We start from the raw sequence: 22,597 nt of genomic DNA, 5'->3' as shown, positions 1-22,597 counted from the left end.
TAAGAAGGTGCTCAGTAAGAGATAATAAACAAATATATTTTACATGTGTGTATAAAATTCTAAGTGGAATTCCAGCCTCTCCCAATTATTAATCTAGTGTCTGAACTTTTCACTACATTTGTGTCTGGAATTTTTTGGCAGTGTGACAGACAAAACTAAACTCAATGAAGAATATTACTGCCGAATGTTAGGACACAAAACTCAAGAGTCTCAGAGCTCCCCTTTCCCTACAATGAATTGCAAAAAAACCCTCCAGGTGCACATCAGAATCATCTTTTGAGGTTTTTTTTAATGCCCAGTTCCCATCCCAAACCTACTCAATTATAATCTCCAGGGAGTAAGAACTAGGCATATACATTTTGGAAAAGCTCCACAGGCGATTCTGTACACAGCTGAGGTAAAAAATCACTGCTAGACAGTGGCTGAAAATAGAATTGGAAACCCATTTGTTGTCGAATACATGTATTGTGTGTGTGCGTGTGCACACTGAAGCCTGCAAGACTAGGACAGGCACATTTGAAGAATAAATTTAGGTAAGATATTTCATCTTAACAGTATACTTTTTCACACCTTAATCCTTCAAAGTATATTACATTGGTCATTACTTTATATTCGACAGTAACACCTGAATGATAAATTCAAACTCCAATATACCTAAGTATCAGAAGTTTCATAAAGTCTTTTTTCTTTATGATAGACTTTATAGCATAGAAAATAGGACTACGGTGATCATTAATTCTCTGACAAATCTCGTGCCACATTAAGAATGCTCACAGGTCCTACATTAGCAGGCTTCCCCCACCCCATGCAGAATTTAGCACAATGGACCAAGGGAAATAAACACTAAATAAAGGTGTTCTTTTGCTATTTCATTCATTCTATTAAATTATCAATACTACAAAAATGCAAAATGAAACCCTTAGTTTTGAAAACTGTGAAAGTTACACTGATTTTCTAAGTGTTTCTAAGATATTTAACTAAGCTAAATAAAACTAAGAATTCTCAAACTGAAATAACAGAAGTTCACATGACGTTAAATGTTCATTTATGGGATGATTTAAATAAATTACTGGGAGACAAATGTCTGGGTCTTGCATCTTTTAGCAATATTAGTTGTCTAACATTACTTTAGTCATAAACACACCCATCAACTGAACTATCAACCTGAACATGTTTGGAGACATATGGAAGAGCAAGAACCTATTTGTTACAAAGCTTTGACATCTCCCTTGACCAACCAAGATAGCTCCCAAATTGCAGACTATTGTCATATTTTAATTAAAATTTTAATCTAAATCTACTCTAGTACAGGAAACAAACCAAAAGTTCCAAATGTTTTTTTAAAAATAGTAATCAGTGTCATTTCACTAATGTGGCATAGTAGTCGAAGCACCACTGGTTGAGTCTGACAGACCTCAGTCCCTCCGTCTGGTATAATGGAAACAATCCTATCTACATAAGGTAATAAATGGAAAATGTTTAACAGTACGGGCACGTAATTAATGCTCAATAAATGACAATTATGCTGATAACTGAAAATAGTTCAGGGAAAAAAATCTCTATTTATCCATTTGAAAGTTCACTAAGAACAGGCTAACAGCAATAACGCAATGGTTTTCAACCCTGACTGCGTGAGAATTATCCACAGTGCTTCTAAAATATACCTTTGCCCAGGCCCCATATCAGACCAATTAATCAGTCTCTGGGAGTGGGACCCAGGCATCAGGGGTTTTTTTTTAAACTCCCCCAAGTAATTCTCAAGTCAGGACTGAGGTCCAATGCATTAACCCTTTCCCAAACACTAATGCTAAATTCTGTTAAAATAAGACAAGCACTTAATAGTAAATACACTAGCTTTCAAAGATACAGCTCCTAAAAGAATCAAATGGAAAGTAAAATTTTTTTCAATTTTTGAAAGAAAATTTCAAGATTCAGAAAACATACCAGCAAGAGGCGGCTGTTATAATGCAGGCTATCATGAAAGCATTATATTCTTTTAGAATTTAAACAAAAAAAAACTAGCTCAATAACCCCAGAATAAGATTCTCCCCGAGGTAATTGCCCAAAAGACAGACAAGAGGACTAATTCTTTAACATACACATCTCTATATAGTATTTCAAACAACTTCCTTTAACCTGATTTAAACAAAGATTGGTTTCAGTATTAAAATTCTGAAAGTATAAACACTTGATTCGTTTTAAAATTGACCTTATAAAATAAAAAATAATCTAAAAGAACGCTTGCGTCCAACTAATCGAGAACCTGATAACTAGCAAATTCATGACAAACATCCATTTTCAAAAGCTGTAAGCATTACTACTACCACGTCAAAGAAAAATTATCTTTGAGGAGATATCCACGAAACCTCTCATCTTCTTGAGATGTCAGAAAATTTATTTCAAGATCCTGGAAGAAAAAAGATCCAGAGTAAATCCTACTTGAGCATTCCATTGGTAAAACAAGAGAACTATGGAACACCAACTAGAGATCCCAATAATTTGGTGAAAGGTAAAATCTGCCCTTCAGAGTTATGTTCTGAAGATTTTAGATTCTCACATGTACTGTTCTTGCTGTTATTTAATCTCTCTAGAAATTTTCCCCCTCAGAAACTACCAAGGTCAGTAAACAAAAGGAAGAAACGGCAAGAGAACATTAAGATAACACGTTAAGAACGACAAGTTAAATGTTCATGCAAAAAATAAAGGCAAAAGGGTAGGGAGAAAAAAATCGTATAGTCCAAAAGTCTTATTTTTAAACTAGAGAAAGCAAAACATAAAATATCAGAAACATTTTTGAATACACCCTTTGTACACCAATTCCAAATACTTCTGGGTTTGCGCTCTACCCAAACATTGGAACAATAAAGCTTAAAGGGTTAAAGTTACAAGTATGACGAAGCACAAGTTTTAAAATTGAGAAAACAAATGTTGACATCTTTGTATACTTAATACATAAATCTTGAAGAACTTGGAAGGCGTTCGCTGAAACCAAAATGGCAGCCCACTGAATCAGTAGACCACTGAGATCTAAAGGAGAGTATGTAGTATCTATTTTTAAGTTCAAGTGTACGGAATAAGAAAGCCAAGCTAGTCATGGCTAACGAGTCCTTGCCATATAATCACTAAGAGTAGATAAAGAGCTACAACAGAGGCTTAAGTACCTGCTGAAAAGTTTCCTAATCAATGCCCCCCAGATTCTTCCTCAAAAGGAAGGTATACAAACATTAGGTAGACTGAGGGGACTCATGGGTTTCCACGTAAAAGAATGCTACAAACATTTCCCTCCCCCCAAAACAAAGCATGGCTATTTAACCAATATCTACAACCCGCTCAGTTAAATGCAAAGACAATCTGAAGAAATCACACACACCTGTAGACTGCACGGTGGAAAATCCAATTAACGTTCTAACTATAGAACTTTCAAAACATAAGATGCTTAATTTCAGCAGGTTCTATTGGAAATGTTAAACATTCCCGTAGAAGTTCCAGTCGCCACCGAAACCCATACAAATATTACAGAACGTGTATACACCTGTTCCATAACTCTTTAACTGATTATTTCATAATGAATGAAAAATAAACCGTTCCTCAAACCTGCAGCCTCGCATCACAAGAATCGCAAGGCTTTATCATTCACAACCCCGCACATGCTAATATTTTTGCAGAAACAGTTAAAAATAGAAAGGTGGTGGATCCAAGCTGGCTTGGAAGCGATTTCGGCATCAAAACACCTTTCGCGGCTTTGGCTCTCAGCAAATGAAGGGGGGCGAGGGAGGTGGAGGCGGCCGATAACCCAGCTCGGGCGCCTAGACCTCAGGGCCCAGGAGAAGCTGCGGGTTATCGCGGGAGGGTGGGGGGAGGCGGACAAGTCGCCGGGCCTGATAGCCAGGCGTCGCCGAGGCCTAGCTCTCCGGCTCCAAATCACTCCACCTCAGTAATGGCGTTTGGTGTCAAGTGGAACGAGCCAGAGGAGGAGAGCGGCCGCGAGTCCGCCGAGCGCCGGGCTGCAAGTCCCAGGGTCGGGGGACCCCCAGCCGCCAGCCCCCGGCGCCGACCTGGCCCCGGTGCGGATGCGGGGGCTGCACGCCGCGCCGGGAGACTCCATCCTCCCACTCGGCCCCAGACAGGACGGGAAGGGGGAGGAGGAGGAGGGACGGAGCCGTCAGCCATTTTCCCTTACAGTCCAAAACACAGAGACACGCTCCCGGGACGCCGGCTCGGCCCAGAACCCAGCCCCGCGCCCCCGCCGCGCCGCGCGCGCCCCACCAGCCCGGGGCGGAGGAGGGGCGCCCGGCAGCCCCAGCCCGCGGGCGCGGAGAGAGGGCCCGCGCACACGCACACCCCCCTCGCTCGCCCGCCTCGCCTCCCCTCCCCTCCCCTCCATCCAGCTGTTGGCCCCGGAAAAGCGCGTTGTCCCGGAGCGGCTGGCTACTCACCGCACGACACGAGCGTCTTCTCTTCAGGACCAGGGCACGCGGAGGCGGCAGCAAGGTTCAGTCCCGGGACAAGGCCGACCCTGGGTGCATCCCAGGCCCGGGGGTGACGGGCGACAAAGTGTGTCGAGAAGCTGCGGGCCGTTGAGGACCGGGGGCTGCACGGGGGCGCCGGAATTCGCTGCTCGCCGCGCCCGCCCTGCAGCGGCGGTGGCCGCGGCCGCCTCCTCCTCCTCCTCAGCCGGCGGCGGCCCTCTTCCCCCTTCTCGCCTCGGGCTGGGGCTCTCGCTGAGCGCAGACGAGCTCCGGGCGGTGCGTTTCTCCTGCGTCACCTCCTTCTGCTCCTCCTCCCGCAGTGGCGGCTTCACCTTCCTCTCGTCGCCGCCTCTGTCCCCGCTCTGGGCCTGCTCGCTTTGCAGCGGCTCGCTCCTCGCTCCCGGCGCCGACCCGAGCACCGGGCGCTAAGGCGGCCGCCTCCCGTGAGAGAGGCGGCAGCGGCGGGCTCCCGCGAGGCCTGTGAGCTGAGCGGGGCGGGGAGGGGCTCCGCGCGGCAGAGGCCCACACGGGCCGGGTGCGGGGAGGCTGCCGCTCCGGCGGCGGCGGAGACTAGCTTCCGCAGCCGCGGATGCCCGTCCTCGTCAATATGGCGGATCTGGCAAACGAAAAAAAAAAAAAAAAAACGCTCGGCCAGTGGCGGCGGCGGTAGCGACGGCGGCAGCAGCAGTGGCGGTGGCGGCGGCGGCGGCGGCGGCGGCGGCAGCAGCAGCAGCAGCAGCAGCGCGGCGGCGCAGACTCCCACTAGCCCCAGCACCGCCCAAAGCCCCGAGGTTCCCCGCCCCCATCAAGCCCCGCCCCTCTCGGAGCCCGCCCCCTCGGCCCTCCTCCTTTTATCCACCCTCCTTTCGCTCAGCTGCTGCTTCTGCTAGCTCCCTCGTCTCCTCCTCCACCCAGGGCTGTCGAGCCACGGAGAGTGGCGCGTGTCGCCGGGGGAGTCGGGCCTGGCGATACGCTTGGAACCCGGAGAGCTGGGGTGGGGGAGGGGAAGACAATGCGGTAAAGAATGTTTATGTAGTTCCGCTTCTTCCGGCCGGCCCTCCAGGGTCGCGCTAAGGCCAGGAACTCTGTACCATACCCCTCGGCTCGGGAGTGGTGTTAGGGCAGAGGTGGCACGAGGAAGGGCAAAAGTGGAGGAAGGGAGGCCCGAGAGGACCTGGCATACCACACCAGAGAAGGGGCTGGAAGGTCGGGACTGGCAGGGTGTGTGGCTAGTACAGGGTTAATAGCGCGAGCCACAGCTGCGTCGCTCACAGTTTGACTTGGGCCGCTTGTTTTTGTTCCATTGTGAACCGTGGCCCCGCGACGAGTGCCCGGATGATGACGTCACCAGCCTCCCCTTTTTCCGGGATGGGGGGGAGGGGTAGCGGAAAGACGAGATCTCGAGACCACGCGCCGGGCGGTCGCACCCGCGGTGCCTGGGGGTCCTGGCAGCACCGCTGCCCCGCGTCACGTGGGCCGGCCGGGCCCATGGGGCGGGTACCTTGGGGGCGGCAGCAGTGCGAGGTCCTGAGAGCCTGGCCACCTGCTCCGCGCCGATAGGGGGAAGGTGTGGCTATCTACTGCAGCGGGAGTAGGGGGAGAGTTAGGAGTGGGGGCCTTCCCCCCACCCTATGAAGCAGGTGCTCAGAGAAACTCATTCACATGATTCTGCAGCATTGGTACCTGAAGGCACTTGGGCTTCCTCACAGCGCGACTAACTGTGATCGACCACCCTTTGGCCATAAGAGCCCTTAAAACAGAACAACAAAGAAAAAATTACAAAGTGCCACGGACAGCATAGCGACTAGGCAGTACTAAATGTAGCAAGATTAGCCTCTTTTGCCAAATCATCCGCACGATTCAGTTAGAACCCGGAAGGGCCTTATGAACCCGTGACATTCACTATGTCATGGACTATTTTCTACATGTTTATATTCCAAAGTGAAGGTTAACAGGCTAATCTCAAGTAAATGGAGAGCTTGGAACAATTCTATATAGTCTACCTCAGATGCCCGCATAAAGAGAAAAGAAAAGCAGTTCTTAATTTACCACAGATTTCCTTTTGATTTAAAAATGCTTATGAACATCAAATTGTATGCAAAATCATAGCAAAATCCTATAAAAGAAGGTTATTATATTTTGCATAGAACAGTTGGGTTTAGTTATAATTATACTAATTTGTAATAAAGGGTTGTTAAAATGGAATCCAAACTAATTTAGGGTGACAGAGCAAAACGTTACTAGTATCTTAAATTTTAAAACCATTTCCCAATACAGTACTAGACTCTACAAAGGTCCCCCCCCTGAAAATTAATAAGGTGTCCATGACACAAAATTCATAGCTCTAATAATTCATAGCACATTTTATCTTGTTTTCATAATTACTTCCATGAATGGCTTGTCTTCTCCACTAGTTTAGGAGCTCCTAAAGAGTAGACACTACCATCCATGTACACTGTAGGTTTGCTAAGTGCATGGTTGTTTTATTTAATCCTCAGAACTCGGTGAGGTAGCCAGAACATATATCGCTATCATTGATTTTAGATAAGGAAACAGAAAGGGTAAGTGATTTTGCCCATGGTCACCAGACAAGATTGGTAAATGTTGAACACAGGTCTTTTAACCCTATCAAAAGTGCACCTTTAACAAGGATGTCTGCTCTCACCACTTCTATTCAACCTTGTACTTGGAGTTCAAACCAGGGCAAGAAAAAGAACTAAAAGGCATTCAGGTAAGAAAGGAACAATTAAACAATTGACCTGATCTTGTATATAGAAAATCCCGAGGAATCTATTATAAAAAACTATTAGAACTAATAAAGGTTTAGCAAGGTTGCAGAATATAAGATCAATATTAAAACTTCAATTACATTTTTATATACTAGCAATAAACAATCTGAAAGTGAAATTAAGAAAACAATTCCGTTTACAATAGCATCAAAAAGAATAAAATACTAATGAATGAATTTAACAAAAAAACTGTAAGATTTGTACACTGAAAAGTACAAAACATCATTCAAAGAAATTAAAGATAACCAAAATAAACGGAAAAACAGCCTATGTTCAAGGATTAGAAGACTTAATACTGTTAAGATAGCAATACTCCCCAAATTGATCTAGAGTCAACTCAATCCCTATCAAAATCCCAGCAGTCTTTTTTGCAGTAAGCACATGAAAACATGTTCAACATCACTAGTCATTAGGGAAATACAAATCAAAACCACAATGAGATACCATTTCATACCCATTAGGATAGCTATTATCAAAAAAATGGAAAATAAAGTGTTGGCAAGGATGTGTAGAAACTGGAACTCTTATACATTGCTGGTGGGAATGTAGAACAGTAGAGCCACTGTGGAAAACAGTTTGGCAGTTCCTCAGAAAGCTAAACATAAAATCACCATATGACCCAGCAATTCCACTCCTAAGTGTGTACTCACAAGAATTGAAAGCAGGGACTCAGATACTTGTTGACCCATGTTCATAGCAGCATTATTCACAATAGCCAAAATATGGAAAAAATCCAAATGTTCATGAGTAGAAACAGATGAGTGGAAAAACAAATATGGTATATACAATCAATGGAATATTATTCAGACTTAAAAAGGAATGAAATTCCAATACATGCTAAAACCTGGACCTTGAAAACATGCTAAGTAAAGGAAGCCAGACACAAGAGGTCACATATTGTATGATTCCACTTAATGAGGTACCTATAATAGAAAAATTCATAGAGACAGCAAGTAGAATAGAGGTTATTCTACTGGAGGCTGGGGGAAAGAGGGAATGGGGAGTAATTGTTTAATGGGTAATTAACGGTGTTTCTGTTTGGGATGATGAAAAAGTTCTGGAAATGGAAAGTGGTGATGGTTGCACAGCGTTGTGAATGTACTTAAAGCTAAAGAATGGAACACTTTAAAATGGTAAATTTTATGTTATACATATTTTACGACAATTTTTAAAAAGTGGAAAAAAATTCACTGTCATATGGTTTAGCTTATAAATTATGCTCCCACCAGCATTTCTAGGAAGACTTAGTCTATCAAGTCAAGCTCACCAGCAACTCACTCCTTCCTATGCTGTGGAGCTACCCAGTGTAGACCTTGGCTCCCAGGGTGGGTGTGGCCTACAGAATTGCCCACTTTTCATACCTTCCACTCAGTTACTGGGATAGGAAATGAACAGTTCTGCGTTAAGAGACTAGGTTCAATGCCACAGTTTAAAGTCCATATAGTCCAGGCCTTCCTTATTTCCTCTGTTTTGGTTTCTCTTTTCTAACACCTGTCCTTTAGCTTTAAAACTGTAATTTTTTTACTTCCCTGTTCTGCCTTGGTAGGGCAAAGCCTTATTATATTTCCTCATAAAATTTCCCATTGCACTCTTATTTTTCCCCCAGAAATGCTTGATAAGTATACTCATTGTTTACGAGGACATTTAGCTTAAAGAATAGAATTTCCTGGATAAGTTGATGATATTTAACACTTTCAGCGCTACAAATTTTAAAGTTCTATAGACAAGGGGTTAAATGCTTCATACCTATGGAAATGTCTTCTGGTTTAATGGCCAAGCTAATATAAAAGAGGAGGGAACTTTGATATGTCCCCTAGAGAAGACTTTGTGATTTGAATGGAATGTGGAAAGTCCACAATGACTTAGTATTTTTAATATAAAAATATGATAACTGGGGCCGGCCCGGTGGCGCAAGCGGTTAAGTGCGCGCGCTCCGCTGCGGCGGCCCGGGGTTCGCTGGTTCGGATCCCGGGCGCGCACCGAAGTACTGCTTGGTAAGCCATGCTGTGGCGGCGTCCCATATAAAGTGGAGGAAGATAGGCACCGATGTTAGCCCAGGGCCGTCTTCCTCAGCAAAAAAAGAGGAGGATTGGCGGATGTTAGCTCAGGGCTGATCTCCTCACAAAAAAAAAAAAAAAAAAAAAAAAAAAATATGATAACTAAGACTCTAACAAGATAGTCCCATTTCATTTTCCTTCATAACAACAGGCAGAGAACGTAGATAGGGAGAACAAGGTACAATATAAAAGATCACAGCTAAGAATATGCTATTGCTCATGGATATTCAATTGAATTTTAGACACCAGTGCCTAGAACAGATATGCTTAAAAATAGTCTGTTCATCCTGCTGTGAGAGAACCTCTCTGAAACTGACCTGTTCCCAGCCAGGGACTTAATGCAGAGTCCAGGGTATTAATTTCACTCCTTTTACTCCAGTTTTTGGATCTTGGGTTTTATTTAAACTCTGAAGAGTTCTATTTCATGTATTTTATGTAAACCACCACAGTGCAAAATAATCTGACCTTTTTCATTTGTTTTTACTAGCACAGTCTTGCTTATTTCATCTAGGTCTAAGAAGTACATATTTTCCCAGTTGGAAAGTAACAACTACACCTCCTGAGAAGCTTGAATCTTCCTAGCGCCAGTTTGTGGCACAAGTGAATTGCCTCAGCCCGATTTAGGGCTGCTAATTGTGCCTCACTCCTGACCCTATGCTAGTTCTTATAGTCAACTCAGAGCTCCTTAATAGTGGTATAGCTCAGCTCCGTCCACATGTCTGTCCAGAAGATTCCAAATTTTCCAGGTCTTACTTAGCTAAAATATAAGCCTCATGATTTAAATGTAGACCTACGAAGTCAACCTGATTTTCTCAACCATCTTCACAATCAAAACTGCACTGTGGTTTTGGTCCAGACCGACCATTTGGTAATTCAAGTCAGACATCAAGTCAAATTCTCACTACATTCTCTCTACAGGATTGCAGCCTGGTGAAGCTTCAGCTCCATCTTGGTTTCTGCTTTAGCACACCCTCCTATTTCTTCTTGGCCAGCCTGTAAGTTTTGTAAAAAGGCAAATTTTCAGCCAACTCTTTCTTTTGCTAGAGTTTCTTCAAAGCCTACTCTAATTTGGAAATATTATTGCTTATCCCAGAAAAAAGCAAACACTGTTAAGCTCTAAGGTTCTGATCACCGATTTCAACATGTGTGAGGGGAGGTGGTTTTTCCCACATGACCAACTAATGATTCTCTGACGCCAGCTGGGTGTCCTACCGTTCAACTCAATTCTGACACTATGCACTCAGAGAAAGCAGCCGATTCCACAGGTTAAGGGTTCAGTCCCACAAGACTGCCATCCACCTCAGATGCTAATTTCAAGTCCTGGTTGTCACCTGTGCTTCTGACCAACCACCTATAGACTGGAGGTTCCAACGACTCCCTCTTTGGGTTACAGGTTAAGGACTCAGTCCTACAAGACTGGCCCCCCTGACCCCCACTTCAGATGCCAGTCCCAAATCCAGGATGTCACCTGTGCTTCTGACTGAATGCCTATAAATCAGAGATTCCCAAGGAGGCTTGGTTCAATTGATTTGCTAGAGCAGCTCACAGAATTCAGAGAAACATTTTACCTATTAGATTTTTTTTTTCTTTCCTCCAATAACAGGGCAAGCATAAAATTCTAGACAGTTTCTGTTGGATACCATGTTCTAATTTAGTAAGATCCAAATTAATGATATTGTAGTATATGAATTACCAGCAAATGAGCATATTTGTTTATTAGCTTATGATGTTGTGATTTATAAGAAATATATATTTGGTCTTCATCCACAGTTCCTGGCTCACAGCTCCCAAAATCCTTGGAATTTCCTGAGTGATAAGAGCAATAGGAGCATCTTTTGTCATAATATTTGGTCTCTTTTCCTCAGTTCCTGAAACTTTATGGCATTAGTCAAATCAACAGTATACACAAAATTATGAGAATTATTTACAATCTAGTCTCTCAATACAGTTGTTTTGAACATTTTAGAAAAATACTAAACTCCTAAATCATTCTTAGTAATTAAAGTAGCTTCTCTAAGGCACCTGAAACCAGCATAGGAATGACTTGAGGGCTCTGTTTTGCACAGAGCTCTCTAGAATCAAGAGAGGGAGGGCTAAGGGTCCAAGTTAAAGAGGTGCCCCTAGGTGACTCTACTGCTGGCTACAAAAGTTTGAGATTTACTTCCTTCAGGACTTCTAAGACAAAATTCATCTGCTAAGAATATATATATATAATTATATATACATATCATGTATATTCTAATAGATAATTGCATTATATATACTATATAATAATATAATAAAGTACTATTTGTCTAAATATATTCTCCAATTCAAACTTTTCACAAATACAAAGAGGCTTTCAACAAAAATTGGTGAGGTTTTTTGTTTTATTTATTTTTGTATTCTAAACATTGCATTTTTAACTGCTAGAAACAGCTATTCTTTCTTGGCTCTTAGGTATATTTTTTGCCTCATTCTTTTAGATAAAATTTATTCTTTTTAGAAAAAATGCAAATGATGAGTTGTCAACTATCTAGCATCAATTCTCTCTCTTCTTTATACTTTTGGGCTCATTTCAGGACCTCTTGCTTCTTTCTGGGGTTGACCTAGGTAGTGCAGAGGACATCACAGCTCTGCTCTAGGGTTTGCAGACTCAACTGGCTGTTTGCAGAAGGTTTGTGGCTGCACTGCTCCCTCATAGTTTGCTCAAGGACTGGAGAAAAACTACACTGTTTCCAAATCAGCCACTTTTCTGCTTGGTCAAGTCCTTCAACAAACATGAGATTGCATATCAAAATAGTGATTTATGATAGCTTTTAAATGTGTACTAGAAATGGTAGTGTAACGGGTGGTATAACCAACAGAAGCAAGCCTGGTCCAAGCACTATTCTCTAAAAGGGTATTCCACTTAGCTTGCCTAATTTGTACACCAGAAGCTTAAACTAAACAAAACCCACATGTGTGTCACAAACAAAAAACATTATTGTAAATGGAATATGATGACATTACAAAATGTCTGGCAAACGGGAGAAATCTTCCTTACTTCCATCACCAAAACCAATGACCACTATCATTTTTGTGTATTTCCTTCTAGATTTTTTTTTGTATGAATAGCCCCTTAAAAAAATTTATAGAAATAATGTAATCAAATTAAGGAAGTTTGGTAAATTGAGAAACAACAAAAAAATAACCCTCATAATGCTAAAATGTGACTGCTATAATTTTGGTGTATTTTCCACTAAACTTTTTATTTTTATTTTTTTGTGTGAGGAAGATCAGTCCTGAGCTAACATCCATGCCAATCCTCCTCTTTTTTGGTGAGGAAGACTGGCCCTGAGCTAACATCTGTGCCCATCTTCCTCCACTTTATGTGGGATGCTGCCATAGCATGGCCTGACAAGCGGTGTGTTGGTGCACGCCCGGGATCCAAACCCTGGGCCGCCAGCAACAGAGCGCATGCACTTAACCGCTACGCCACGGGGCCGGCCCCTCCACTAAACTTTTAAAATTGCATTTTCTGTATTTATTTTGAAGATCAGTAGGTGTATATACATATCCTTTTTTAAAACAAACAATCATTCACTTCAAAGAACATTCAGCAAATGTTAGCATGCTAGGACATCAAGAGCTGACTTTTGATTACATAGTATTACATTGAGTGGATGCAGTATAATTTGGATAAGCCAGTCCTTTACTAATGCACATTTGGCACATTTTTAATCTTATGCTATTATAAGAAAATGCTGACTTTAAGTTTCCAGTCCAACATGTAAGGAGCTTGGACGTCATCACTCCCATCCTCACAGCAAGAAAAAAGTTGAACAGATTGAAAATCAACAACTCCTCTTATATCCAACAGAAAATACAAATACAGAGAGTCACAGCTTATCGGAGCAGAAGCCTGGGAACAGAAGCCTGCTGCCAGTACCAGGGTAGGAAAACTTAACACTGTAACTGATGAATCACTGCAGGCTCAGTGTGGACAAGCTAGAGAGTTAAAAACTCCAGGGTGGGGGTGGCGGGGTCCAGTCTTAGGAGGGCCCCCATGATTTTGTAAGTTTTACCTCTAGGAGCTCCCTCATGTTTTCAGGGTGTAGACTAGAGAAAAAAATCCCCTCCTGCTTCTTAGTAGGGGGAGGGGGAAAGTAACCTTTTTAAAATATGCCCTGATTATTCTGTTCTTAACAAAGGCCTGTGCTCAAGGGAAACTTCCCTCTAGCCTTCCTGTCTCACCTAAATGGGGGAGGGGGGGGCGGGGGAGGGTGATGAGAAGAACTTGTGAAAGTCACAGCTCAGGGATGCAGCCAGACTCACTAAAAGACTGAGACCTAATCATAGGACTATAGAATGCCTCCCCTCCCCCACACATTACCACCACATCACTACAGGGCCATTTCCCAACGTTCCTTTTACCCAGTACATCACGTCCAGCTTTCAACCAAAAATTACAAGGCCTACCAAAAGGCAAAAAACATAGTTTGAAGAGACAAAGCAAGCATTAGAACCAAACTCAGATATGGAAAAGATGTTGGAATTATCAAACCAGGAATTCAAAAAAATCTATGATTAATATGCTAAGAGCTCTAGTGGGAAAAGTGGACAGCATGTAAGAACAGATGAGTAATATAAGCAAAGAGTGGGAAACTCTAAGAAAGAATCAAAAGGAAATGCTAGAAATAAAAAACACTATAACAGAAATGAAGAATGCCTTTGATGGACTCATCAGTAGACTGGACATGGCCAAGGAAAGAATAAGTGAGCTTCAATGTATGTTAACAGAAACTTCTAAAACTGAAATGCAAAGAGGAAAAAAATAGAAAAGAACAGAATATCCAAGAACTGTGGGGCAATTACAAAAGGTGTAAGATACACATAATGAGAATAATAGAAGAAGAAAGAAAAAGGAACAGAAGAAATATTTGAAGTAATAAAGGCTGAGAATTTTCCACTATAAATGACAGACACTCAACCATAGATCCAGGAAGCTCAGAGAATACCAAGCAGCATAAATGCCAAGAAAAATCTATAGGCATGTCATACTCAAACTGTAGAAAATCAAAGACAAAGAGAAAATCTTGAAAGAAGCCAAAGGGAAGAAACACCTTACTTATAGAGGAGCAAAAATAAGGATTACATTGGATTTCTTTTCAGAAACCAAGCAAACAAGAAGAGAAAATAGTGGAGTGAAATATTTAAAGTATTGAAAGAAAAAAATGACCAACCTAGAATTCTGTATCCAGCCAAATTATTCTTCAAAAGTGAAGTGGAAATAAACACTTTCTCAGACAAACAAAAATTGAGGGGATTTGTTGCCAGTAGACCTGCCTTGCAAGAAATGTTAAAAGAAGTGCTTCAGAAAGAAGGAAAATGATGTAGGTCAGAAATTTGGATTTACATACAGAAACAAAGAGTATTAGAGAAGGAATAAATGAAGGTAAAATAAAGTATTTTATTTTTCTTATTCTTCATTGCTCTAACAGATAACAGTTTTTTCAAAATCATAATAACGATGTTAGTTAGCAATAATAGCAACACTTAATAAGTATGATAGCTTATAGATAAATGAAATGAATAACAGCAATGTTATAAGGAACAAGGGAGGAATTGGGAATACTCTGTTATAAGGTACCTGCACTACCCCATGAAGTGGCATAGCATTATTTGAAAGCGGACTTGGACTAGTTGCAAATGCATATTGCAAACTCTAGGGCAACCACTAAAAAAAGAAGTATAATTGATATGCTGAGAGAGAAAATGGAATCATATAAAACGTTCAGTTAAAACCAGAGAAGGCAGCACCCCCATGTTCTTTGCAGCACTATTTACAATAGCCAAGATACAGAAACAACCTAAGTGTCTACTGACAGATGAATGGATAAAGAAAATGTGGTATATATATATTATTCAGCCATAAAAGAATGAAATCTTGGGGCCAGCCCTGTGGCATAGTGGTTAAATTTGGCACGTTCCGCTTCGGCGGCCCAGATTCATGGGTTTGGATCCTGGGCACGGACCTACACCACTCATCAGCCACACTGTGGCGGTGACCCACGTATAAAGCAGAGGAAGACGGGCACAGATGTTAGCTCAGGGCTAATGTTCCTCAAGCAAAAAACGAGGAAGATTGGCAACAGATGTTAGCTCGGGCTAATCTTCCTCAGCAAAAAAAGAAAAAAAAATGAATGAAATTTTGCCATTTGCAACAACATGGATAGACCTTGAGGGCATTATGCTAAGTGAAATAAGTCAGACAGAGAAAGATAAGTGCACTATGATCTCACTTATATGTGGAATCTTAAAGAAAAAAACAAGCTCATAGATAAATAGAACAGATTGGTGGTTGCCAGAGGTGGGGTGTGAGGGATGGGCAAAATAAGTGAAGGGGGTCAAAAGGTACAAACTTCCATTTATAAAATAAACAAGTCATAGGGATGCAGTGTACAGCATGGCAACTATAGTTAATAATGCTGTATTGCATATTTGCAGGTTGCTAAGAGAGTAAATCTTAAAAGTTCTCATCACACTAAAAAAAAATTTTTTTTTGTTTTTGTTATTTTTTGTGAGGGAGATCAGCCCTGAGCTAACATCCGTGCTAATCCTCCTCTTTTTGCTGAGGAAGACCAGCTCTAAGCTAACATCTATTGCCAATCCTCCTCCTTTTTTTTTTTTTGTCCCCCCAAAGCCCCAGTAGATAGTTGTACGTCATAGTTGCACATCCTTCTAGTTGCTGTATGTGGGACGCAGCCTCAGCATGGCCGGAGAAGCGGTGCGTCGGTGCACGCCCGGGATCCAACCCCGGGCCACCAGTAGCAGAGCGTGCGCACTTAACCGCTAAGCCACCAGGCCGGCCCTAAAAAAAAATTCTTTAACTATGTATGTTGATGGATGTTGGCTGGACTTATTGTGGTGGCCATTTTGCAATATATACAAATATCAAATCATTATGTTGTACACCTGAAACTAATATAATGTTGTATGTCAATTATACCTCAAAAAAAAAAAAAACCAGAGAAGTCAGAAAAAAAAAGAAACAAAGAACAAGGAGAAGGAACAAATATGGTAAATATTAATCCTAATATATCAATAACCACTTTAAACATCAATGATCTAAATATACCAAATAAAAGACAAAAGTGTCAGAGTGGATTAAAAATTAAGACCCAACTATTTGTTGTCCACAAGAAACCCACTTTAAATATAAAGACACAGATAAATTAAAAGTAAAGGGATGGAGAAAGAGATACCATGCTAACACATCAAAAGAAAGCTGGAATAACTGTGTTAATTTCAGACAAAAATGCTTCAATGAATATCATTGTACATATACTTTTTTTTCTTATTTATAACACAGATGATCTTTTTTCCTCTAAACTTTTTTGTTTTGGTTGGTTTTCCTCTTTTATTGAGGTATAAAATACATACAATAATGTGGGTAAAATGTACTAAAGAGTATAGCTTGAGGAATTTTTGCATACATACATTTTTCACATTGTTTACCAATGTTATCAAATTATTTAGCAGTTATGTGCTTCAGCAGTGTTCTAAGCACTTTACATGTATTAATTCCTTTCATCCTCATAATAAACCTATAAATTACGTACTATTATCATCCCATTTTAGAGATGAGGAAACTATGCACAGACAGATTAAGCATTTGGCCACGGTCATGTGGTTAATTAGCTCAGAGCCAGAATTAAGACTTATGCAGTCGGCTCCCGTGTCTGTGCTCTTATTTCAATACTGTAACTACATATAAAGATAATCATGGAAGGGGCTTAGCACAGTGTCTGATGCACAATATTAATATGCTCAACATTATCATCATCATTTTTACTACTATTATTACTGTTGCATTGAATCTGAGGAGCCATCAATTCTAAGATACATCATTATTTTAAATGCTACTAACAAAGAAAGAAAACACTGTCAATCATAATAATTGAAGACTGTATTGAGTGTTGTAAGATGTATTCCAATTTCCAAGGTGTGACGATATCAAAAAATGTACTTTGTAGAATGAATGAAATTCAATATTATCGTATATACAGTTTTGCAGTTAGTGTTATCCAATGACTTTAAATACTTCTATGTCCTGAGGGCCCCAAAATTTATATTTTCAGTCCTGACCACTCCTTTGAACTGTGAAACCTGCATATCCAACTGCTTATTTAATGTCTCCAAGTGAATGCTCCCAGGCCCCTCAAAAATCACACACCTAAAACTGAGTTCTCAATAGTCTTTACCATCTCGGTATATGACAACTCTATTCTTCCAATTATTCAGGCCAAAAACCTTGGCGTTAACAAATTCTGATGTTTCTACCTTCAATATAAATCCAGAATTCAGCCACTTCTCACCACCCGCACTGCCAATACACTATTCGATAGCACCCTGTGGAGGAGATTGCTAGCTGCTCACCTAATCCATGCTTTCCTCTTCTTCCTGGGCACATATTTCCCAGCCTCCTTTGCAGTTAGGTGTGACCATTATGATGAATTTATAAGCAATGGAATGTGAGAACAAATTTCATCAGCCACTTTCAGCCTGCCCACGTAGACCTTCCAAGCATACTCCTATATACTTTTCTCCCATTCTATCTTGCTACAACGGAGATGGCTCTGTACCTTACCTCTAGGGATGACCTTGGTAGCCATGTGTTGACGATAACAAAGCCCCTGTCAGCCTGGTTTCTGAATGACTGCGTGGAGGAAGGGCTGTCCCAATGACCTAGTCACCCACCCAGTATGAAAGATGAACAATAAAGAAATTTCTGTTGTGTTTGAGTCAGTAGGCAATGAGGAAGCTGATACCGGAGGATAGAAAGATGGAGAGTCTTGTTAAATAGCAGCAAAATGCTTGATTAAGATGTTACCTGTAGGGGCCGGCCCCATGGCTTAGCGGTTAAGTGCTCGCGATCGGCTGCTGGCGGCCCGGATTCAGACCCCGGGGGCGCACCAACGCACCGCTTGTCAGGCCATGCTGTGGCGGCGTCCCATATAAAGTGGAGGAAGATGGGCACGGATGTTAGCCCAGGGCCAGTCTTCCTCAGCAAAAAGAGGAGGATTGGCACGGATGTTAGCTCAGGGCTGATCTCCTTCACAAAAAAAAAAAAAAAAAAAAAGATGTTACTTGTAATTAAATGAAGTCGGCCCAAGTGCCTCCCGAGCCTATAGCTTTAGGGAAGGAGGATGGAACACAATGTTAGTAGTGTGTATTGATGGTTACTTGCTGTGTTTACCAAGGTATTACAAGAAAGAGAAAAAAGCTCAGGCAAGAATTGGCTGATCCAAGGGCAAAAATGAAAAGAAATAAGATTTTTGAGGATACATAGTTAGAAAAGCTGACTGCTTCTGTATCCCAAATAATAAGAGAGTAGAGTGAAAAAGGCTTTGTGTAACAAAGCATAGGGGAAGGGCTGCATCACGATGCTGGTGACCTTGCACATCTCCATGTAGGCCACATAAGCAAAGCTTGTCTGCAGTCTGACCCGACTCTTGGCAGAATGCTCTGATTCCTCCTGGAACAAAGGGAGATAAGGACAGGGAGCTGCTGCAAGAAAGTTTCTTGTCCCTATCTTGTGGGAGACTGACACAAGGCTCTTTCTCATCCCTCTCCCTGGTTTGGGGGAGGGCAACCATTTCTACCTTCCCCACTTTCCCGTGGTACAGATGCCAGCTTCCATGGCTATCTATATAATTGCTTGGCTGTAGTTTAGAATTGGCTTCTCCATAACTTAGCACTCTGGTGGTCTGGCATTTGGCTGCTCATGTTTGGTGTTATCCTGTGGGACTAGGGACATGGGGAGCTGACACTATGCTGATCTTCCTTATGTTGTCGCTGAATTTACCATCTAAATCCATTTGGCCTCATTATCTCTCACCAGCCTGACAGCTTTAATAGCGTCAGCCACCATGCTGCCACTTAGGGACTGCTTGAGCACTTGACACAAAGGCGCATTAAGACTCCTCAGTTAAACAAAGGAACTCCGCTCGGGAGCAAAAATCAGATTGAGGGTGGTGCTGTCCTTCTCATCTTAGTCTGCTGTTTGAGCTGGCATCAAGGTAGCCATCACTAATTTAAAAAGGGAGAAGCATGGGAACAAGGAGGCAAATACATAAAGTAGACTTTACAACTATGTCTAGGAAAGGACTTTGGATGTGGTTACAGCACATGGAACTGCCTAGCAGCAAATAGATCAGAGGCCTACTAAGGTTTTTGAGGAAATTGAATCACCAAAGAAACCAAGAGCCTGGCCTGAAAAAGATGCAAGGTGTAAAGCAACCCTGGGGCAGGAAGTGATCTGGGAAAACTGATGCAGTCTCCAATCCCTGTCATTACCTCTCTGACCTCGTTCCCTACTTGCCCCCCTCACCCTCAGCCAGCCTCCTTACCAGTCCTTAAACACCATAAGCACATTCCCACCTCAGATCCTTGGCCTTTGCTGTTTCCTCTGCCTGAAAAAAATTTTTTCTTCAGATATTCACATGGCAAAGTACACCATGGATCCCAGCCCCAGGTGTACTTGGGGGTAATTGAAATAAATTGCCTAGCTCTCCTCCTACAGCTGCCACTCCCACACGCACCAAGTCCGCTGTTGGTGGCATAAAACAAAAGCTAGGTGTAACCTAATTGCCCTGCCACCTGGTCATGCAAGGACCTCAGAGCCCCCAAAAATGCACCTAATTATTTCCAGGAGTTGCTAGGGGTTGTCACGTGTGCTCAGGAACAAGTCCACTCCAACAGTCTCTGTGAGACTCTGCTCTCAGCTGGATATCACAGACACTGCTGCCACTCCGAAGGCTCCCTGAGGGTGTTGGTATCTCCCGCTGGATTACAGTGGTTCTGCCCTGGTGGCCCCCTGGACAGTAGGGTGCAGAAGGTGCCTGGTGGTTTGTGGGGTGGTTGGGGTGAACAGCTCTCCCCCCACTGTGTTATACCACCAGGGTGTCCAAGAATTCAACTCAATTCTGACACCATCTACCTGGAGATAGCATCAGATTCCACAGGTTAAGGGCTCAGTCTTACAAGACTGCCCCCCACCCCACCCCCACTTCAGCCACCAGTCACAAGCCCAGGCTGTTACCTATGCTTCTAACCAACCAGCTAGACATTGGAGGTTCCAACAACGCTCTCCTGGGCAACTCAATTCAGACGCCAGTCACAAGTCCAGGCCGTTACTTGTACTTCTGACTGACTGGCTACGTTCCCACTTCCCCCTCCTTGGGTCCAACTAATTTGCTAGAGCGGCTCACAGAACTCAAGAAATATTTTACTTACTAGATTACCAGTCTATTATAAAAGGATATGACTCAGGAACAGCCAGATGGAAGAGATGGACAGGGCAAGGTGTAGGGAAAGGGCAAGGAGCTTCCACGTCCTCTCTGGGCGCACCCCTCTCCCTGAATCTCCACGTGTTCACCAACCCGAAAGCTCTCCCAACCCCGTCCTTTCGGATTTTTATGGAGGCTTCATTACATAGGCGAGATTGATTAAATCATTGGCCATTGGTGATTGATTCAACCTCCAGTCCCTCTCTCCTCCCTGGGTGGGACTGAGAATTCCAGCCCTCTAATCACATGGTTGGTTCCCCTGGCAACCATCCCCCATCCTTAGGTGCAGTCCAAAAGTCACCTCATTAACATACACCTTTGTTGCTCTCATCACTTAGGAAATTCCAAGGGTTTTAGAGGCTCTGTGCCAGAAATGGGGACAAAGACCAAATATACCTTTCTTAAAAATCACAATATCAAGGGGTTAATCTCCATAATATATAAAGAACTCACACAACTGAGCAACAAAAAAACAAATAACCTGATCAAAAAATGGGCAGAGGGCGGCCGGCCCGTGGTGTAGCAGTTAAGTGCACGTGCTCCACTGCTGGCTGCTCGGGTTTGGATCCCGGGCGCGTACCGATGCACCACTTGTCAGGCCATGCTGTGGTGGCGTCCCATATGAAGTGGAGGAAGATGGGCACAAATGTTAGCCCAGGGCCAGTCTTCCTCAGCAAAAAAAGAGAAGGATTGGCATGGATGTTAACTCAGGGCTGATCTTCCTCACAAAAAAAAAAAAAAATGGGCAGAGGATATGAGCAGACATTTTTCCAAGGAAGATATACAGATGGCCAATAGGCATATGAAAAGATGTTCAACATCAGTAATCGTCAGGGAAATGCAAATCAAACCTACACTAAGATATCACCTTACACCCGTGAGAATGGCTATAATCACCAAGACAAAAAATAACAATTGTTGGAGAGGATGTGGAGAAAAGGGAACCCTCATTCACTGCTGGTGGGAATGCCAACTGGTGCAGCCTCTATGGAAAACAAGATGGAGATTCCTCAAAAAATTAAACATAGAAATACTTTATGATCCAGCTATCCCACTTCTGGGTATTTATCCAAAGAACTTGAAATCAACAATCCAAAAAGGCTTATGCACCCCTATGTTCATTGCAGCATTATTCACTATAGCCAAGACGTGGAAGCAACCCAAGTGTCCATCGACAGATGATTGGATAAAGCAGGTGTGGTATATATATAAAATGGAATACTACTCAGCCATAAAAAAAAGACAAAATCATCCCATTTGTAACAACATGGATGGACCTGGAGGGTATTATGTTAAGTGAAATAAGCCAGACAGAGAAAGACAAACATTGTATGACCTCACTCATATGTGGAATATAACTTATGGACAGAGAGAACAGTTTGGTGGTTACCAGGGGGAAAGGAGTTGGGGGTGGGCACAAGGGGTGAAGGGGTGCATTTATATGGTGGCTGACAAATAATAATGTACAACTGGAATCTCACAATGTTAGAAACTATTATGACATCAATAAAAAAAAAAATCACAATATCACAGTCTGCCCCCTGGTCTTTCAAACACAGATCTCCAATAGCAAAACAATCATAAAAGTCGAAAGATACTGGCACATTACTAGAATCCCATTCAGTCATTAATAACTATGCAGTTCAGCATCCTATCCTATGAAAATGCCTCCCAGGGAGAGGCCACTCCTGTTTGCAGGCTTCCATTAGATCTTGTCAGGTTCCAGAAGCAGAAATGGTCTCAGTAATACATGGCTTCACCCTTTCAGGCATCTGATATAATCGAGCTAAGAGACATTATCATCTCTTGCTCTGAGCCTCTTTTGAGATGTTAATGTAATATTGGATTTTCCTCATTACACACCCATTTCTTCACTCCCTTACCCTCAGTTACTATTTTTCCTTCTCTTCATTTATACCCAAACTTTCCCACCTTTGGAAGGGACATTAGGTTTGGCCACTGTGCTGGTC

At 42.5% G+C, this 22,597-nt stretch overlaps 1 protein-coding gene across 6 annotated transcripts in view; it reads right to left on the bottom strand.

Annotated features, from left to right (window-relative positions):
- USP9X (ubiquitin specific peptidase 9 X-linked) overlaps window positions 1-22,597 on the bottom strand; it is a 168,523-nt gene that overhangs the window by 139,386 nt on the left and 6,540 nt on the right. For 3 of the 6 annotated variants that reach the window (XM_058535666.1, XM_058535665.1, XM_058535667.1), the window contains exon 1: window positions 4,437-5,109. The exons of 2 other annotated variants lie outside the window; for them this stretch is intronic. The gene's annotated coding sequence lies outside the window, so the exon portion shown is untranslated. Of the gene's footprint in view, window positions 1-4,436; window positions 5,111-22,597 lie in introns of those variants that run through there. One more of the 6 variants, XM_058535662.1, reaches the window with a different exon arrangement.

This window comes from Diceros bicornis, chromosome X (genome assembly GCF_020826845.1).
Source record: "Diceros bicornis minor isolate mBicDic1 chromosome X, mDicBic1.mat.cur, whole genome shotgun sequence".
Lineage (NCBI taxonomy): Eukaryota > Metazoa > Chordata > Mammalia > Perissodactyla > Rhinocerotidae > Diceros > Diceros bicornis.
Note: the sequence above shows the minus strand (reverse complement) of the source record. Positions and strands in the feature narration are given on the sequence as shown.